The 17,528-nt window shown below is 35.5% G+C and overlaps 1 non-coding gene across 1 annotated transcript; it reads left to right on the top strand.

Moving 5' to 3' along the window:
- The first annotated feature begins 4,039 nt into the window (after positions 1-4,039).
- LOC117310769 (U6 spliceosomal RNA) lies at positions 4,040-4,146 on the top strand. Its single transcript, XR_004524810.1, has one exon. It is a non-coding gene; the product is annotated as a U6 spliceosomal RNA (small nuclear RNA).
- Positions 4,147-17,528: the final 13,382 nt, after the last annotated feature.

Here is a 17,528-nt window from a genome sequence, read left to right as displayed (position 1 = left end):
TTGCTCTCAGTCAATCAGTATGGCAGATACCAACTTTTCGTAACACAGGGATCCAAAGGAGGCAGTCACTGCATGGGTTTTCCACTTTTGGCATCTTTTTCTCTTCCTACATAAGAAATCTGGAATTATTAATTGGTAAAAAATGAGAAGCATTAGGTTTGCGGTATTGACCAGGATAGAAGTTTCACTTATTGTTTATAAATTTATAGTCTTCTCTGGAGCTGCTACGTAATAAACTGCTGCTAAAATTAAAGTTCAAGAAGAGCTTTTCGAGCTGTACACTGTTAACTGAATTTCCTTCAGGAGTCAGTATTTAGATTTTGAAGGGGAAAATGACCCTAATAATGTGAAATGTATATACAGCTGGTTATATGGATGTGTGTGTGTGTGTGTGTGTGTGTGTGTGTGCGTGTGTATGTGTGTGTATTACAATATGTACATTTCCCCATAACTGGAGCCTTCCCCTTCATTATTGTTTTTAAATTTTTTATGGGCATTATTTTAGATATATATTTCCTGCCTTCTTAAACAAAATGTGTTGAATATAATTTAACTTTATTCTAGAGAGCTCAGAACATCATTGTGAATATACATTATTGTGTTATGGTATAACAATGCTATGTTGGATTCTATGAAATTTATGAAGTCAGGTCTTCTTGTAGGCAAATGCATTTCTTTCATTCAGTCATTCATTCTCTGAGTTCCAATTATTTTCCAAACCCAAATAAACATCAGTGAACCAAAACAGGCAATGTCTTTGTCTTCTTGGATTTAATCTAGTCTGAGAAGTAGGTATGGATAGAATAAATACACACAAAAAATACATAATTCAAATTTAATAAATGCCAAGAAGATAAAGAACAGGATGTCATCAAAGAGAGGAACAGATTTATCTAATTCATATGAAAGAGTTAGGGAAAGACTCTGAGGAAGGGGAGTTTTCCCAGCGAGATTTTAAACACTAGGAATTAGCTAGAGGAAAGGAATAGCATGTGTAAAGGATTTAAGGTGAGAAAGACCTCAGGATGCTCAAAGATTAGGTGGATGAAAGGCTAGTGTTGCTGTAGAAAAATATGGAAGGGGGATTTCAGAAGGATATTCGTGTTCTTTAAATATTTTAAGAGAAATAATTCTAATTACTTCCTATTGAGTGATTTTTAGATTTCAGGAAAATAGTCACAAAATTAAGGAAAAAAGTGATACAAAAAAGAACTTGATACTCTTAAGAATGAATGAGGGTTTAGGTCAAATGCAGACATAATTCAAAAGTTACCTTTATGCTTGTTATTCATCATCAAAGTTTTCCCTTAAGTTATTTGAGGATTCCCCAGGGAATTTAAAATGAATCTGACCAGGGATAAATAAACAAAATGCCAATTGAAACCCCATAGCTGCTGCTTCTCAGATTCCAACCTCATTAGACCTCAGGAGTTTCTATAAAGGGATTATTAAACAAATGAATTGTTATTTTAATTCCTGTAGCATGTTGCTAGTGTGAAAACAGTTTATATGTAAAACCAATTAAATTATGGTAAATTACATAAAGTTCAATATTATAATATCCAGAAAATTTCAAAATAGTAGAAGTGTCTATTTGAATTCTTATTAAAATTAAAAACAAGATGAGTTTTCTCATAAAACCTCCCTGCTTTGTTATACCATAGGAAAAAAATTCTTTTGGAAAAAATAATTGAAACAAAAATATACTTGAATTATGCTTATAATTCACATTGAATTATAGATTACTACTTAAATAAGCATGCAGAAAATATTTTACTTCCTGGGAATTGATTTTCTGTTGATTTAAAAAAAAAAGAGAGATTCATAAGATGCATGGATTGCTTCTTAAATTCATCCTAAGCATTGAAATTCATTATCCAATTAATGGCACTCAGTATGTGTTATTCATAATATACCCATAAAATTGAGCATTAAAACTCAGAGCAACAGATTTCATACTAGAATGTATGTGTACTCAAGACAAAACTAATTCTAGTGCTGCTAATACCAGCATTATTAGAAAAACCTTTTCCTTGTTTTTACTTTTTGAATGTAATTAGAAATTTGCCTAAAAATCCCCACTGACATGAAATGTTAATATTGGTGCAATTAATGAAATGCTAATATTATGAATTAATTGGCAAAAATCTGATGAAAGGAAGCTAACAGAAATCATTTATGCAGAATCTACCAGAGGACAAGATTTGTCCTTGGTGACTTGCTTATTTTGCTTTCAGAATGTTATTTAGTAAAATAGTCAGTGATTATTTCAAGTAAATTCTTGGTTGAAAGAGTTCTCTAAGACAAAGTTAACAAGCTAGCTTCTAACATAGATATGTTAATTGGAGATATAGGAGATGATATTTCTCAGTCACTCAAATATGCAGGGGAAAAAAATGTGATTCTTATTTTCTACAACTTTGCTTTGTCTCTGTCTTGAGTTTCCTTTTTCCTGAGGGCTAGACATATAGTCTTGGTCCATTCTATGTAAACTCAGTTATTTTAGGATTAAACTACTTAATTCAGTATTTACTCCACCCCCCACCATTTCTACCAGCATCTCCTCTAGGTGCATCTGATTTTCTGGACATTATGTCAGCGTTGCTCAACCTTCTTTGTTCCAACTTATTTTCTATCCACAGTGGGCATGTTGTTTTCTTCTTTGGCATCTTTGTGTCACGTGTGAAATTCTTCCCTGTCATCATCTTAATGTCAATGTTAGAATGCCACCATCTTTGCTCCCACAAGAAGACAAATAGCAGTTCCCTTGCCATGTTACGTGGGCAGAGGTTAATTTGTTTAGGCATGCTCTATCCTCCCAAACAATCTTGTTTCTAGAAGCTCTCAGCAGGGTTTGGTGCCTACTAGGGCATATAGGCAGGGCTCGTCTAATGTCAGTGATGTTAGACTGTCTAAGAGGGATCACAGCTGAAGTACATGTTTTGGTAAATATTCTTCACAAGTTTGTTTTTGTTTTGTTTTGTTCTTGATTCTACCTGATTTTAAGCCACTAAGCCACACATTTGACATCTTTTTTCTTATGGTCCCACAAAGCAACTTCCATTTGGGAAATGATAGACTCATGAGGGTTCAGGCAGCAAGTGAAAAATTTGCTGTTGCCAAAAGGGTAAATAGCTCCTTGGCCAATGCTTCACATTGTGCCACCATTATGTCCTTTCTTTACCATTCTAGAACTTGAACAGTAAGTGAACTTGGAAATTAAGAAATTAAAAATGTATAAGAGCAAGGATGAAAGAGAAGAAGGGAGGAAGGAAGAAAGAAAGTATGCATATTAGCATGTGACCCAGAAGCCAGCCTTTGCAAAGCCTTTAATATAAATTCCCCAAATATCAGTAACTTAGGGATAGCTAGAGCAAAACAGTAAATTGAGGAAAAAAACCTCCTATCTCCTCTTACTCCTTTCCTGACAACACTCTTATCTTTTTGCACAGTCTTCCCAGGTACCCAGGGCCCAGCTCCAGATGATTCCCATGGGTCTTTAGCCCATGTGTTATATTAACATTTTATTGTTTAAACCTTTTCCTTTAGAATCTCTCTCAGTGTAACCAACAAATATGCAATCATATGTCAGATCTGGCTTTTAACAAGGGCTACCTAGAGATAAACTCATCAAATGTACCCAAACTATTTTGAGGTACAAAGCAGGCCAACAGTGAAAACAATTTACATCAGACTGGCTACTTTGTGATCACCCAATGTACTTGGGTTGGACCACCTTCAAGTTAATACATAGGATGTGGAGAACTTGAGAGAATTGGAAAGAGAGTTGATTACTTGTACAAGGGATCACTGGGAAGGGCAGGGGTGGGGGCACCACAGACAGGTCCCAGATAAAGTTGGGCCTTTATCATTGTTAGAGGGTGAGATTAGGGAATTTGCTAGGTTTGGGTTTGTGATTTGTGAGGTTGGAATATTTCAAAAGGGCCATGCAGGGGACATGTATAAACTTTCTTATCAGCCTGTCCGGATGCGGAGCTAACAGGAAAGGGGAAACTGAGGCTTAAGAGAAGTCAGTGGTATGCTCGCTTAGGCAGCACATATACGGAAACTGGAACAATACAGAAAAGGTTAGCATAGCCCCTGCACAAGCATGACACACACATTCATGAAGCATTCCATTATTTTTGTTTGGGGGTTAGCGGATGCCAACTATTATATATAGAATGGATAAACAACAAGGTCCTACTGTACACAGAGAACTATATTCAATTTCCTGTAATAAACCATAATGGAAAAAGAATATGAAAAATAATATATATATGTATAACTGAATATATATATATATATATATATAACTGAATCACTTTGCTGTACAGCAGAAATTAACAAAACATTGTAAGTCAACTATACTTCAATCAAAAATAAAAAGTTGGTGGTCCACTATCCAAAATAGGGTCAAACTCTATTACATTGGTCTTTCCTGTAATGTGTGACTTCCCAGGGGCTCCTAACTTCAGAAACCAAGGACAGCTTCCTTACAGACTAAAGAAGATAAAGCAAGGAGTGCTAAGAAACCAGGCTGACTAAACAAATTTGGAGAACAAAATATTAAGAATGTTGGGGTCTGTTCGCTGCATTCCTTTTGTACCTATTTCCTGAGCTAAATGTGAGATCACACATGGAGGAGCAGTGGAATGATAGAACCTCATGACCCTCAGATACAGCTTTTCTAAAGGGCTGGAAATTGTAAGATGGTGTAAAAAGTTCTTTCATTCTTCCAAAACTATGTGCTAGTAGAGTATTAATATTTGTAGGACAGGAGCAATTATAAAACATTCATGATAGATTTCAAAATCAGGCCTCCATGTATATTCACTCATTCATATATTTTTTCATTCATTCTTTTTCAGTGAAAAAGAACCTATCTGTTTAGCAAGCCAGGTATTGATACTTTTCCATGTGCTGGGATACATTGGTAAGCAAGATAAATCACCTGTTCCCATGGAGTTTGTTTTTTGTGGGAGGTGACAGAGTTAAAAAAAAAAAAAAAAAATACAGCTTCATTCTATTAAGTGTTATAAAGAATGCCAGGGTCTAACTTAGCCTGAACTGCAAAGGAAGGCAGCCCTTGGGGGAATTGATGGCTAGCCTGAAACCTGAAGCATCAGTCCAGAAGGTCTTTAAAGAAGTTAATGCTCAGTGCAGGCGTTCCCATTTTCTAATTTTTGTGTTTAGCCAGCACTATATTTAATGGCCAGATAGAAATATAGGGCAAAAATTGAAAATGGGTCTCTCTGCCTCTGTAATGAATTAAATAGTTTTCCGTAGCATTAGCTGTAAATGACACTACTGAACTGACAATTTCTTTCTTGTTTGGACTTCATTTAAACTTCTGAATGGTATTAAGAGGTTATTAGAGATTAATCTCCAATTAGGTATTCTGATAGCCCAAGAAATTGTCAAAGGTCCCTCTGGCCATATTTTTTAGCATTAAAGATATATTGAATTAATAATATTTTGCCATCTCTTCAGACCTTTAAACTCCTGTGACTAATGTCCAATCATTTAGCCCACTTAAACAGAATGTCACACTCTGAGCCTTCCATTCTGAATAGGTCACCGTAGGCTAGAGCTCATTAGTGTTGAGTGTCCATTTCAGAAGCTGCAACAGTCACTCAGCCCCTATATTTTAAGAAAATAAGTAGAAAATTGTTTTCTCCCAAATGGAAGGGTTATGAAGACAGTGCCATATGTCATCATTATTGTGACTAAAAAATGTCATCTCAGCTCTATAGTGCTGTATAATGCTCCCACATAAGGCCACAAAATCATGTTGTGTTAATAAGTAAGGCTCGTGGCACCATTCCCAGACCCATCTGGAGTGCTGTGGACAGCACAGGATAGCATCCAAAGCCCCGTTTCAAAAGCAGGAGCGGCTGGGCAAGGCAGTTGTGATTTATGAGGGATTCTCCTCTACCAAAGCAAGAGGTGAATGAATTAACCAAATATTTGCAGTGAAAGTTAAAGGGAAAGGCCAGGAAAGAATAAGGTGAAAAGAATCTCCCTCATTTGTTAAGCTTAAAAGTTAAGTTTCTTTTCTTTGTCTCTTACACTTATTTTAAGCTTACATCTTGATTAGACTATGAAAAGATATTTTATCACTTAGGGATTTAGCTGTTAACTAACTTTTTTCCTTTCTTTACCTGGTTTCTGTAACTGCATTGCCTACTAGGCTAATGTGCAAATAATAATAATAAGAGTTATAAAGGTGTAAATTATAGGGCTTGACTAATTGTAATTTCTAAATTGGGAATTTCTAAGGAAGAGATATATGGTAGAACTCGTTAGTCGGTTGGATTAGATGACTTTTATAGACATCTGTTATGTTTGACTCCCACTGTTGCTTCCGTCTTCTGGTAGGAGCTCCTCGATTTGATTTTCCTTAGCGAACTGTGGTCTTCCCTCATCCCCACTTTTCTGCAGTTTTGCTGGATCTGTCAATGGCAGTAACTCACCTTCCTGAACCAAGAGTGGGTAGACATGTGACCCAAATTACACCGATAAGACTGCCCTTCTGCTATGTTTGAATTTTAAACAAAGAGACACAGGGATAGAAAATGGTTGGCCCTGGTTCGTCCCTATGTGGAAAATTGGAGAGAATTCCTATGAGTTTCTTCTTCCTTACGTTGCCAAGCTGTCCTAAATCATGTTATTACTGAGATCTTGTTGTAAAGGATTCCCTTATTTTCAGAGCTATTCTATTTCCTTCCGATATATTCAATTTTAAGCAAAAATTACTTCTGTGTATTGTGGTCTAAGAACATCAGCTGGTATCATGAAATCAAAATCTTCATCCAATCAGATAAGCTAAAGAAATACTTGCTTAGACAAAACATTAGGAATATAGTAGATATAGCTGGTTGTATTATAAGGATATGATGTGTGTTGGTGGGGATGGGACATTGAAAAAAGCAGTGTGGGGTTTGAATTTGGAAGATCTTAAATTCTAGAATCTGGAATTTGCTTTTTGATGAAGTACAGAAGAACAGAAAAAAAGGCAACCCTATTTCTATACCATTCCCATGACATCCATGGCCTCGTACCATGACATCTGTGGGTTTCAGTTATCTTATCTGAAGTGATGGAGGTGGGCTGGATGATCTGAAGATCCTGTTAGTTCTTTGGTCATGTAATTATGTATTATTACCCTGTAGGCCATGCTGAAATGTGAAAGTTTCTGAGCAGAAGAATGACAGAATAAAAACCATGTTTTAGGATCAATTTTTTTTAAATGACACTTCTGTAGTTAAAATTGAAAGAAAATATCTAAATTCTTTACTCATTATAAATTTGAAGACAGGTTTGTGAAATATCTAGACCTTTAGAGCAAGAAAACTACTTGGGATTACTAGATAAAGTCAAAGGCAAGTTAGTAAAGGGAAAGGCTGATCTAGCATATTAGGTGAAAATTTTATTAGAGGTAAGGAAAATTCATTTAAGAAAAGAAATTCTAATGGACGTGAAAAAAAATCAACGAACTTTAACAAAATTCCTTAAGCAGATACACATACTTTAAATTAAATTAATGATTGCCTAATAAGCAAGAATAAACTTATTTTGATTATTTGAAATGATTTTAAACTTAGCTAGTATCTGACAGTCTTGAAATGTTGAAAGGACATTTAAAAAAATTTAAACATGCAGTTGGTCTCCCAGTCTGAAAACTACGCTGTTACCAATACATTTTCTAAAATATGTCTGCCTATGAAATATCACAGAGAAAAACGCACAAAACAAAAATCAAAATGATGAATTATCATAAAGACAACATCCCTGTGACTACTACTCAAATCAATAAATAGATCAGAATGTATAGCCTAGAAGCTGCTTCCTACCTTCTCTCGTCACTACTTCTTCCTTATCTCCAAAGGAACCATCATCCTGACATTTAATATTATAATCACTCCCTTGGTTTTACCACCTAGTCATGGTCTAGTTTTTTCCTGTTCTTTTAATTTTGTCCTAACAGAAATATATGGCTTCTTTCACTTAACATTATGGTTGTGAGATTCATCATTGTTGTTGTGGGAAGCTATATTTGACTCATTTTGCATACTGTATAGTAATCCATACATGAATATGTTACAATGTATTTATCTATTACAATATTAATGAGTATGGGGGTTGTTTACACTATTGATTCTAAATCATACCACTATTAGCATTTACATACATATTTCTTCAAGCTCATGTACTTACATTTATAGTGGGTACTTTTTAAAGAGTGGAATTTCTGGGCTGTGGGTTACACATATGTTCAACTTTAGCAGATAATGTAAAGACATTTTCTAAAGAGGTTGAAGCAATCTATACTCCAACCATCATTGTGTGAGAATTTTAATGATCCACATATTGGACAACACTTGTGATAGTATTTTTAATTTTAGCCAGTCTTACACATGGGAAGTATTATTTCATTGTGACTTTAATCTGCATCTTCCTAATTAATAAGAGAGTATGTTTATTTTCCACTTACATGTCTTCTTTTGTAAAGTTCCTATTCACATCTTATTTCTTGAATCTTTGGCTTCATAACTTGATAACTTTCATTAGTTCCAGAAGGTTCACAGCTGTTATCTGTTCAGATAGGATGGCTGCTCTTTTCTCTCTCTAGATCTTCTCTTCTTACTGTATGTATATTTTATGGCTGATCTCCTCCTTGTACTTTCTTTCCTATGTCTCTCTCTGCTTCATTCATTATTCTAAGTTGTCATCCAATTTACTAATTATTTTGTCACTTCTATTTAACCTGCTGTTAATCCCATCCACTGCATTCCTAACTTCGATTATTGTATTTTTATGTTCTGAAATTTCCACTAGTTTTTTTTCAATTTCTAGATCTGCCAATATTCTGCCACTTTGTCATTTATCCTCTTTAACATAATAAAGTGGTTGCTTTTTAAATCTATGATGGTCACTCTAGTATCTGGACCATCAGTAGGTCTGCTTCTGTTTCTTATTGTTTCTGCCGATTTGTTTCATATGGGCTTTGTCTCCTAATGTGCCTGGTTATTTTTATTTTATTGGGCCTTGTTTTGCAGAATTATTTGTAGAAATAATTAGGTATCTGATATTGTTATCCTCTTGTACATGGGATATAGGTTTTCTTTCTAACCTGAGAGAAGCAACAATCGGATTCAGCTCTTCTGGAGATGAATTGCAAGTCCCTGAAAGGACCTGTCTGTTTCTCTTTTAAACTTAGTCCTAAGATGCAGCATTTCAGTATCCCTACCCAAAGCAAGGGAGATATGCTGGTTTTCCTCCACCTGCTAGCTTAGACACCAATATTTGTCTACTTAATCTAACAAGGTTGTAAAAACCATCATCAACCTATGGCTGCCATAGAACTGGGAAACAACTTTAAAAAAAAGTCCTTCAATTCCAAGCTTACCTCTCTGAGCCTCTATCTTCCTGGACTAGTGATTCTTTACTATTTTAATAGTAGTTCAAGCAGTTTTTAAATGTATACACACATATATTAAATATTATAAATATATAGGCACTTTATCCTCAGAGGGTGGCTTTTCCAAAATACTTAATAGACCATTTCTGGAAATGAAAGTCCCTTATTTGGTTCAATCCATTTTCTATTCTACTACTATAATTACAGTTTTAGAAGAAACCTTTGATTGACTATTCCCCTTTTTAAATATTTTATTAAATATTTCTGTTTCATTCATTCATTCATCCCATTCCATTTCATTCCATTTATAATAACATCTAAACAACATAGCTCATAATTTGTAGCTTTTTATAATCTAACCTTAGTCTTAGTTTCCGACTTTATATAATATCATTCCCTACCACATGCACTATTATTCTAAGGCTGGGAGACTACATTGTTCCCTAGTGACAAGGGACAGTCTAATGTTCTTGTGCTTTTAACTCATGCTGTTTCTTCAGTCAGAGTGTGCTTTCATTGTTTGGTGGTAAAATCCTATTCATCTTTCTAGACAGCTTTTATGTCAACTCTTTTGTGAATGCACTACCTAAACCCAGCTCAAACATAGACACAAAAACACACAGCAGACCTGATCCTTCCCTCCTCACTTTCTAACATGAATTTCCATGTACCTTATAAGTGAACCACACTAACCTGTTTTTCTGAATGCACCCTACTTCCATACCTTCATGCTTTTGCTCATAACCATCTCTTTGCCTAAAGAAGACCCAACTCATGCCTCAAAGATCCTCTATTGTTCCCTTTCTTTTATTGCCCACAAGAGCTGAGTTAATACATCATTCCCATAGCACTTTGTCCATATCCCAATTATAGCAGTTTCTAGTTATTGTATTTATTTTCTGAACTATTGGTCATACCCTTTTTCTTCCTGAGATCATCTCTTGTTTTCTTTTTTTTTTTTTTTGCTCCTGATTCAAAACAATAATTGATGTACTCCTAATATGTGACAATTAATATCTGACTGATACAAGGAAAAATGCATATAATGTGTCTCCATTTCACTAGTTATGATAGTTTTTCACAAATGGATTCAAAAATTATGTTTATATAATGGACCCAAAGTTCAGGTCATCACATTTTTATTCTTCATAACAATAGAGGAAAAATGGCAGGAATTAATAAAAGCCAGGCACACTTCCAAAACCTCATTTAGCCAGTGTTTTTCTCTTGCTTCCACCAAAGTGTGACTAACAAATAGAAGGATGCTTTATTCTCTCTGTTTGGGTTTTGCTTGTTAGCCTACAGTGGAAATTTCATTGAGCTGTGAAATTGTTGAAAGCATTCATCTCCAAACATTAGTGGAATTAAGAATCAACTTGGGAAAATTGTTAATATTGCAGATTTATGACCCTACGTGTCTGGTTCAATAGGGCAGTGCTGGAGCCCGGGAATAAGCATTTTGTTCAGTGCCATCATGTACTTCTACTTCAAGGATTCTGCTACCATCATTAAAAATGGTCCACTTTTCATGTAGTTATTGTCCTAGAAATAAAACAAACTATTGGGCACAGAAGTAAAGCCTAAATAATCAGATGCTGAATTCTAGAAAGCTGAATAGAAACTGTCCTTAGCTCTATTACATTTGATGTAGTAAGCAAAATGAAACTCTATTTTTCTATATCTAACAGCAACCAAAGGGGCATAAATACCAGGCAGCAATAGTTGTGGGAGGGAATTTATGAATTGCCTTAGAAACCAATTAAATATTGCTTAAGAAAAACAACAAGTCAGAGGAAGAGACAAACTTAAATTAAGAACATATGTTATCCTCAAAGGTATTTCTCTGGGCTAACATCTACCCCAATCCCCACAAATACTTTACTTCTAATAATTCCCCTCTCCTTTTTGTCTCCCTGTCATTCTTTTAAACGATGGTACTTACTAAGATTATAATCTGGCAACTGTCTTTGACAGACCATGAATCTGATGTTTGTGGAATAGATGGATGATATACAGACTAGAGATGTTGATTGACTCATAGGAACTTATTAATTTATTTCAGAAATATTGTCCAGCCAAATAAGTACAAACTTTAGTGCTTTGAAAATGTCTGTGGTTTGGTTTGTAATGGGGTGTGTCAGCACTTTTAAACAGATGGCCTCTCAAGTTTATGACCTTGATGGACACTTTTGGACAGAACAACAGTAACAACAAAACACACACATATATTTGCAAGTGTGGACCGACCTATACAGCCCTTCTACCTAAAAAGAGAAAGTATGTCACGTTTTTTACAGTTATAAGCATTAATGTCCAATAGCATTTCTGCTCTCTTTTTTTTTCAGCTTTTTATAGTGTTACTTTCAAACTATACCTGCCATTTGTATTAGGAGCATATATCAGAATTTGGAAAGAGTAACATGCTAAAGTGTGGGCCCAACTCATATGCTGTATATGTGAAGTTCTTGTCATATTTTGGCTTTCTGAATTCACCAAGTTGGCCAAGATGGAAATATTAATAGGAATATGTGGGGGCGTTCTGATTTTATGGTATATCCATAGAATGGCATGATTGGCCAAGAAAGCATGTTTAGGATTTCATATGTTTTAATTATGAGATACGACTCTTTTGGAATCTCATTTTTGGCCCAAGTTTATTATTTTAGTTCTTTAAAACTAATAATTAGCATATGTAGATGTTAGTGTTTTAATCTGGAACATTTATTTTTTTTCTTTTTAGTGGTTTATCATAAATGCAAAAGGGGATCAAGAAAAGAAAAAAGTTTTGTGATCATGTTATAATTTATTGATGTAGATAGCAAACTCCTAATTTTTCATGAAATAATTCCCTCTATTTCTTTATTTCCACCATTCATTATTTAATCAGTAAGGGGCAGAGGGACTATTTAATTGTAATACTCTTTCCTCTGAAATCCAAGTAAGTACACTTCTAAAAGTGAAAGCTAGAGCATGTTTTTTTATTTGTTTTATTTCATTAAGTTTTTATTTTGGGACTAAATTTATTTTTACTAACAGCAGTGAAAAATATAGTGCTAAGAGAGTGCAAGAGAGATTGAATGTGGAACTGATGATCTAACAGAAATACTCACTTGAGAGTTTCAGAAAAGCATCAAAATCTGTGGAACTTCTGAGAATGATTTGGTTTACATATAACTATAATGGGCTCAACCTTTCAGGCGGCAAATATATGTATATTCTAAATCAGAGGTCATATTAAAAGCAAAATTAAAAGCACTGATATTTATTTAGTTATCAGAGCTGTATTAGCATTGAAAAGAATGATGTTTATTGTTCCCGACTACATATCCTGGAAAACCTGTCTTTATAATCACGATAAGCAGCACAATCACACTTTACACAGGGCAGCCTTTAATGTGTATGGCCCTTACCTTGAATGCAATGTTCAGTTTTTTTAAATGAGGAATATTCTGGCGGATAAGACTTATTTTTGTATTGTGTCTGTCAACTCATTCCTGCACACAAATGCTCTCTTTTCTTCACCTTTAAGTCTCTGCCCTACTATATTAAAGGATTGATGTAGGTAATAAACCTGACCTACTTCTTAGATTTAAACTGCATCTGTCGGTAACTTACTAAAGAGTTTGATCTCCGATGAGCTAATCAACGCTTGATACTGTCACCGCAATAGAGTATACATGGAGTCGTAAAATTGTTTCACCCTATTATGTGTAAATTGGAATAAAATGATACTAGCACACTGTCAGCACAAATGCTTCTAGAACATTTTCCGAAGAAACAGATCTCTTCCTAAGACACAGGACAAAAGTGAAAAGAACAGGACACCAAAAGCACCATTATCCACCTACTTTTTAAATAGAAAACATACATAGACCATTTCTCAGCCCTAGTGGTACGAATAACAGGAAAGCATATATGATTTTTAAAAAACAGGTACATCTGAGTATACAGTCAGCAGCTTTAAGAAAGAAAAGTAACACTTTAGTTGGCCTTTTTGGATACATGACACACATCACTTCTTAAACAGAATAAAGGTCCCATGGAAGTGGCTTTTTTATTTTATTTATTTTTATCACTTATTAGATGAAATACCAGTGGACCTAACTGGGATGCTGGCTAGGCTGGATACTGAACCATGATCAAAATTAATCATGCAGTCTGGAATTTAGTGACAAGCATTCGAACGCCACATTGAAAATGCCAGCATCTGCTTAATAGCATGAACCCATTCAACATCGATGTATAACAGCACTAGACGGAAAATGTTTTTTCCTGAAAGTGAAATAAGTATCTATGTAATTAAGTCCTGGGAGAAGAAGCTCATGAGCTTTAAAACTGAAGTAGTTTGGAGATTGCTAACTTACATTATTAAAATAAATCGTTAAATTGTTTTTTCTGTTTGAGAGAAGAATGCAAAATTGTTAACTATGGGTTTACTGGTTATGAATACCTACCTGCGCTTGATTCTAACCTCTTAAGTATCCATAGAGATGTTTAAACAACAAGGTACTATTTATGTTAGGCAAGATTCAGCTAATTATTAAGAATGAGGTGTCAAACTATTAACAGGGAGATAATTGACTTTCTACTGTATTCTATACTCTACTCCTGAATACATGTACAAGTTATATCTTGGACAATGAAGTAAATGCTCACTCCACAGGCAAAATAAACTTCAGACAGAGAAAATTATCATCTTTTTCTTGTAAGCGGAAACATAGTTCAAAATTGGGGAATGTGTACCTTCACTATACAGTCATTTCTGCTGGAACAACATATTCATTTCTAAAATCACTTTGCTGTGGAAAATCACACAATAGAAACCAGGGGGGCTTATGGGGGAAATGAGGGTTAGGTACGACACTGAAAACTTTACTATTGGCATTATTTTATTATTATTATGTATTATTGATGTGAAAAATAAGTTAGGAACCTAATATGAAAATGGTAGCACAGTTTGACAGATGTTAAATGATTAAGAAATACATGTATGCATGTAAGTATAGTACTTTATCTCAAAAACTGCAGACGGTCGTCCGTGGAAGTGGGCGCCAGAAGAGTTGTGGTTTCTTTGGAAGGAGGAGGATCTTACATCCAAAGGAAAGCTGCAACACTAAATTAGGGTGGGTGTGGCTCATTTCAGAGACAGTGAACTGAGGTGCCTAGTAGATGTTTGAATAGCGTAGTGTTTTGTGTATTCCTACAAAGCTGGGGTCAGCTGAGTGCCGCTTTTGTGCTTACTTCCAGCATCACCCAGACTGAGCAGCCCAGGAGTAAACACTATTCACAATAAACTCATTATTCCCTAATCTATCAGTTGAATTGGACCAACTTTGCATTTTCAAAACAAGCTGGTAGCAGAACTGACTCAACTGGAATCTGAGGAGATTTTAGTTATAAATATATGCCCATTATGTCATCAACTGGTTATGTCAAAATTCTAATATTCACAGAATATACTTCTGTTGAACATACTTTCCTTAAGCTGAAAACTGTTACTAGGCAAAGGTTTGTTGCAATTTTGCTCTTGAGGTTTTCCTCAAGTCCACTGACAGCCTGTCCTGTTTGAAAGATTACAATGCCTGTCAAATCGTTACAAAATTACTCTCCAAGGAATTATTTAAAAATTGAATCGGTTAAGAATTATCAAGTAATACTTATAAGGAGAAGAGATCATTTTAATTGAATTGATACTATGTGCCAGGAACTGCTTTATACTCTAACTGCATCATCCATCTCATTTGTCATTCATTCAAGCCCCTGAAGATTGTTCTGTTAATACACCCATTTTACAGAACTGAACACTACAGGGTTTATTTTTTTTAACATCTTTATTGGAGTATAATGCTTACACTGGTGTGTTAGTTGCTGCTGTATAACAAGGTGAATCAGCTACATGTATACATATGTCCCATAACCCCTGCCTCTTGTGTCTCCCTCCCCCACTCCCTGTCCCACCCCTCTAGGTGGCCACAAAGCACTGAGCTGATCTCCCTGTGCTATGCGGCTGCTTCCCCACTAGCTATCTATTTTAAATTAGGTCGTGTATATATATCCACGAAGTGGCTACTCTCTCACTTTGTCGCAGCTTACCTTCCCCTCCCGGTGTCCTCAAGTCCATTCTCTACGTCTGCGTCTTTATTCCTGTCCTGCCCCTAGGTTCTTCAGAACCTTTTTTTTTTTTAGATTCCATATATATGTGTTAGCATACAGTATTTGTTTTTCTCTTTCTGACTTACTTCACTCTGTATGACAGACTCTAGGTCCATCCAACTCACTACAAATAACTCAATTTTGTTTATTTTTATGGCTGATTAATATTCCATTGTGTATATGTGCCACATCTTCTTATCCATTCATCTGTCGATGGACATTTAGGTTGCTTCTGTGTCCTGGGTATTGTAAATAGAGTTGCGATGAACATTGTGGTGCATGGCTCTTTTTGAATTATGGGTTTTCTCAGGGTATATGCTTGGTAGTGGGATTGCTGGGTCGTATGGTAGTTCTATTTTAGTTTTTTTAAGGAAACCTCCATACTGTTCTCCATAGTGGCTGTATCAATTCACATTCCCACCAACAGTGCAAGAGGGTTCCCTTTTCTTCACACCCTCTCCAGCATTTATTGTTTGTAGATTTTTTGATGATGGCCATTCTGACTGGCGTAAGGTGATACCTCATTGTAGTTTTGATCTTCATTTCTCTAATGATTAGTGATGTTGAGCATCCTTTCATGTGTTTGTTGGCAATCTGTATATCTTCTTTGGAGAAATGTCTATTTAGGTACTCTGCCCATTTTGGATTGGGTTGTTTGTTTTTCGATATTGAGCTACATAAGCTGCTTGTATATTTTTGAGATTAATCCTTTGTCAGTTTTTTTTGTTTGTTTTGTTTTTGTGGTACGTGGGCCCCTCCACTGTTGTGGCCTCTCTCGTTGCGGAGCACAGGCTCCGGACGCGCAGCGCTCAGCGGCCATGGCTCACGAGCCTAGCCGCTCCACAGCATGTGGGATCTTCCCGGACCGGGGCATGAACCTGTTCCCGCTGCAATCGGCAGGCGGACTCTCAACCACTGCGCCACCAGGGAAGCCTCATCTCTATTCTTTTATCTCTGTTTTTTCTTTGCCCTACCCACGTACATGGGGATTTTTCTTGCCTTTTGGAACATCTGAGGTCTTCTGCCAGAGTTCAGTAGGTGTTCTGTAGGAGCTGTTCCACATGTAGATGATGTATTTGTGGGGAGGAAAGCAAGCTCCGCATCTTACTCCTCCACCATCTTGAAGGGCCCCCTGACACTATGGTTTAAAGTGAGTAATTTCTCCAAGTTCATGTAGCTAATAGGTGGAAGTCTAATTATATTAATATTCTGATTCAGGCTCTTTGACACCACTAAGAGATAATTTTGAATTTTTGTTTCCTTTTTTTTTTTTGATGTGGTAGTTCTATTTTAATTTCATGTGGTAGTTCTATTTTTAATTTCTTAATTGAAATATAATTGAATTACAATGTCCTGTTAGTTTTCAGGTGTACAGCAAAGTGATTCAGTTTATACATATATATTATTATATATATTCTTTTATACATATATATATATATATTCTTTTTCACATTCTTTTCCCTTATATGTTATTACAAAATACTGACTATAGATCCCTGTACCATACAGTAGGTCCTTGTTGATTATCTATTTTATATAGTGTGTATATGTTAATCTCAACATCCTAATTTATCCCTCCCCCATCCCCTTTTTTCCCTTTGGTAACCATAAGTTTGTTTTCTCTGTCTGTGGGTTCTACTACTGTTTTGTGGATAAGTTCATTTGTATCTTTTTTTTAAGATTCCGTGTATAAGCTATTTGAGAGGCAGGGCTCCTAAATACTCCCTTCCCTTGACTAATAGCTTCTATACTGTAAAACAGTCTGCTTATTAACATATGTATTGTTCTCTATATCTTTTTGTGTGGTTCTAGTGTGTCTTATCAGAGAACTTAAGAGACCACATATAGAGGTACTTAATCTTTATTCTTCCTTTAATTCTGAGAAAAAGATGTCCCTTAGGTCAAGATTCTAATAAGGATTGGGGTGGAGTGTGAAGAAGGGGACTGCAAA

Source organism: Tursiops truncatus, unplaced genomic scaffold (genome assembly GCF_011762595.2).
Source record: "Tursiops truncatus isolate mTurTru1 unplaced genomic scaffold, mTurTru1.mat.Y mat_scaffold_147_arrow_ctg1, whole genome shotgun sequence".
Classification (NCBI taxonomy): Eukaryota; Metazoa; Chordata; class Mammalia; order Artiodactyla; family Delphinidae; genus Tursiops; species Tursiops truncatus.
This window is presented reverse-complemented; position numbering and strand designations above follow the sequence as displayed.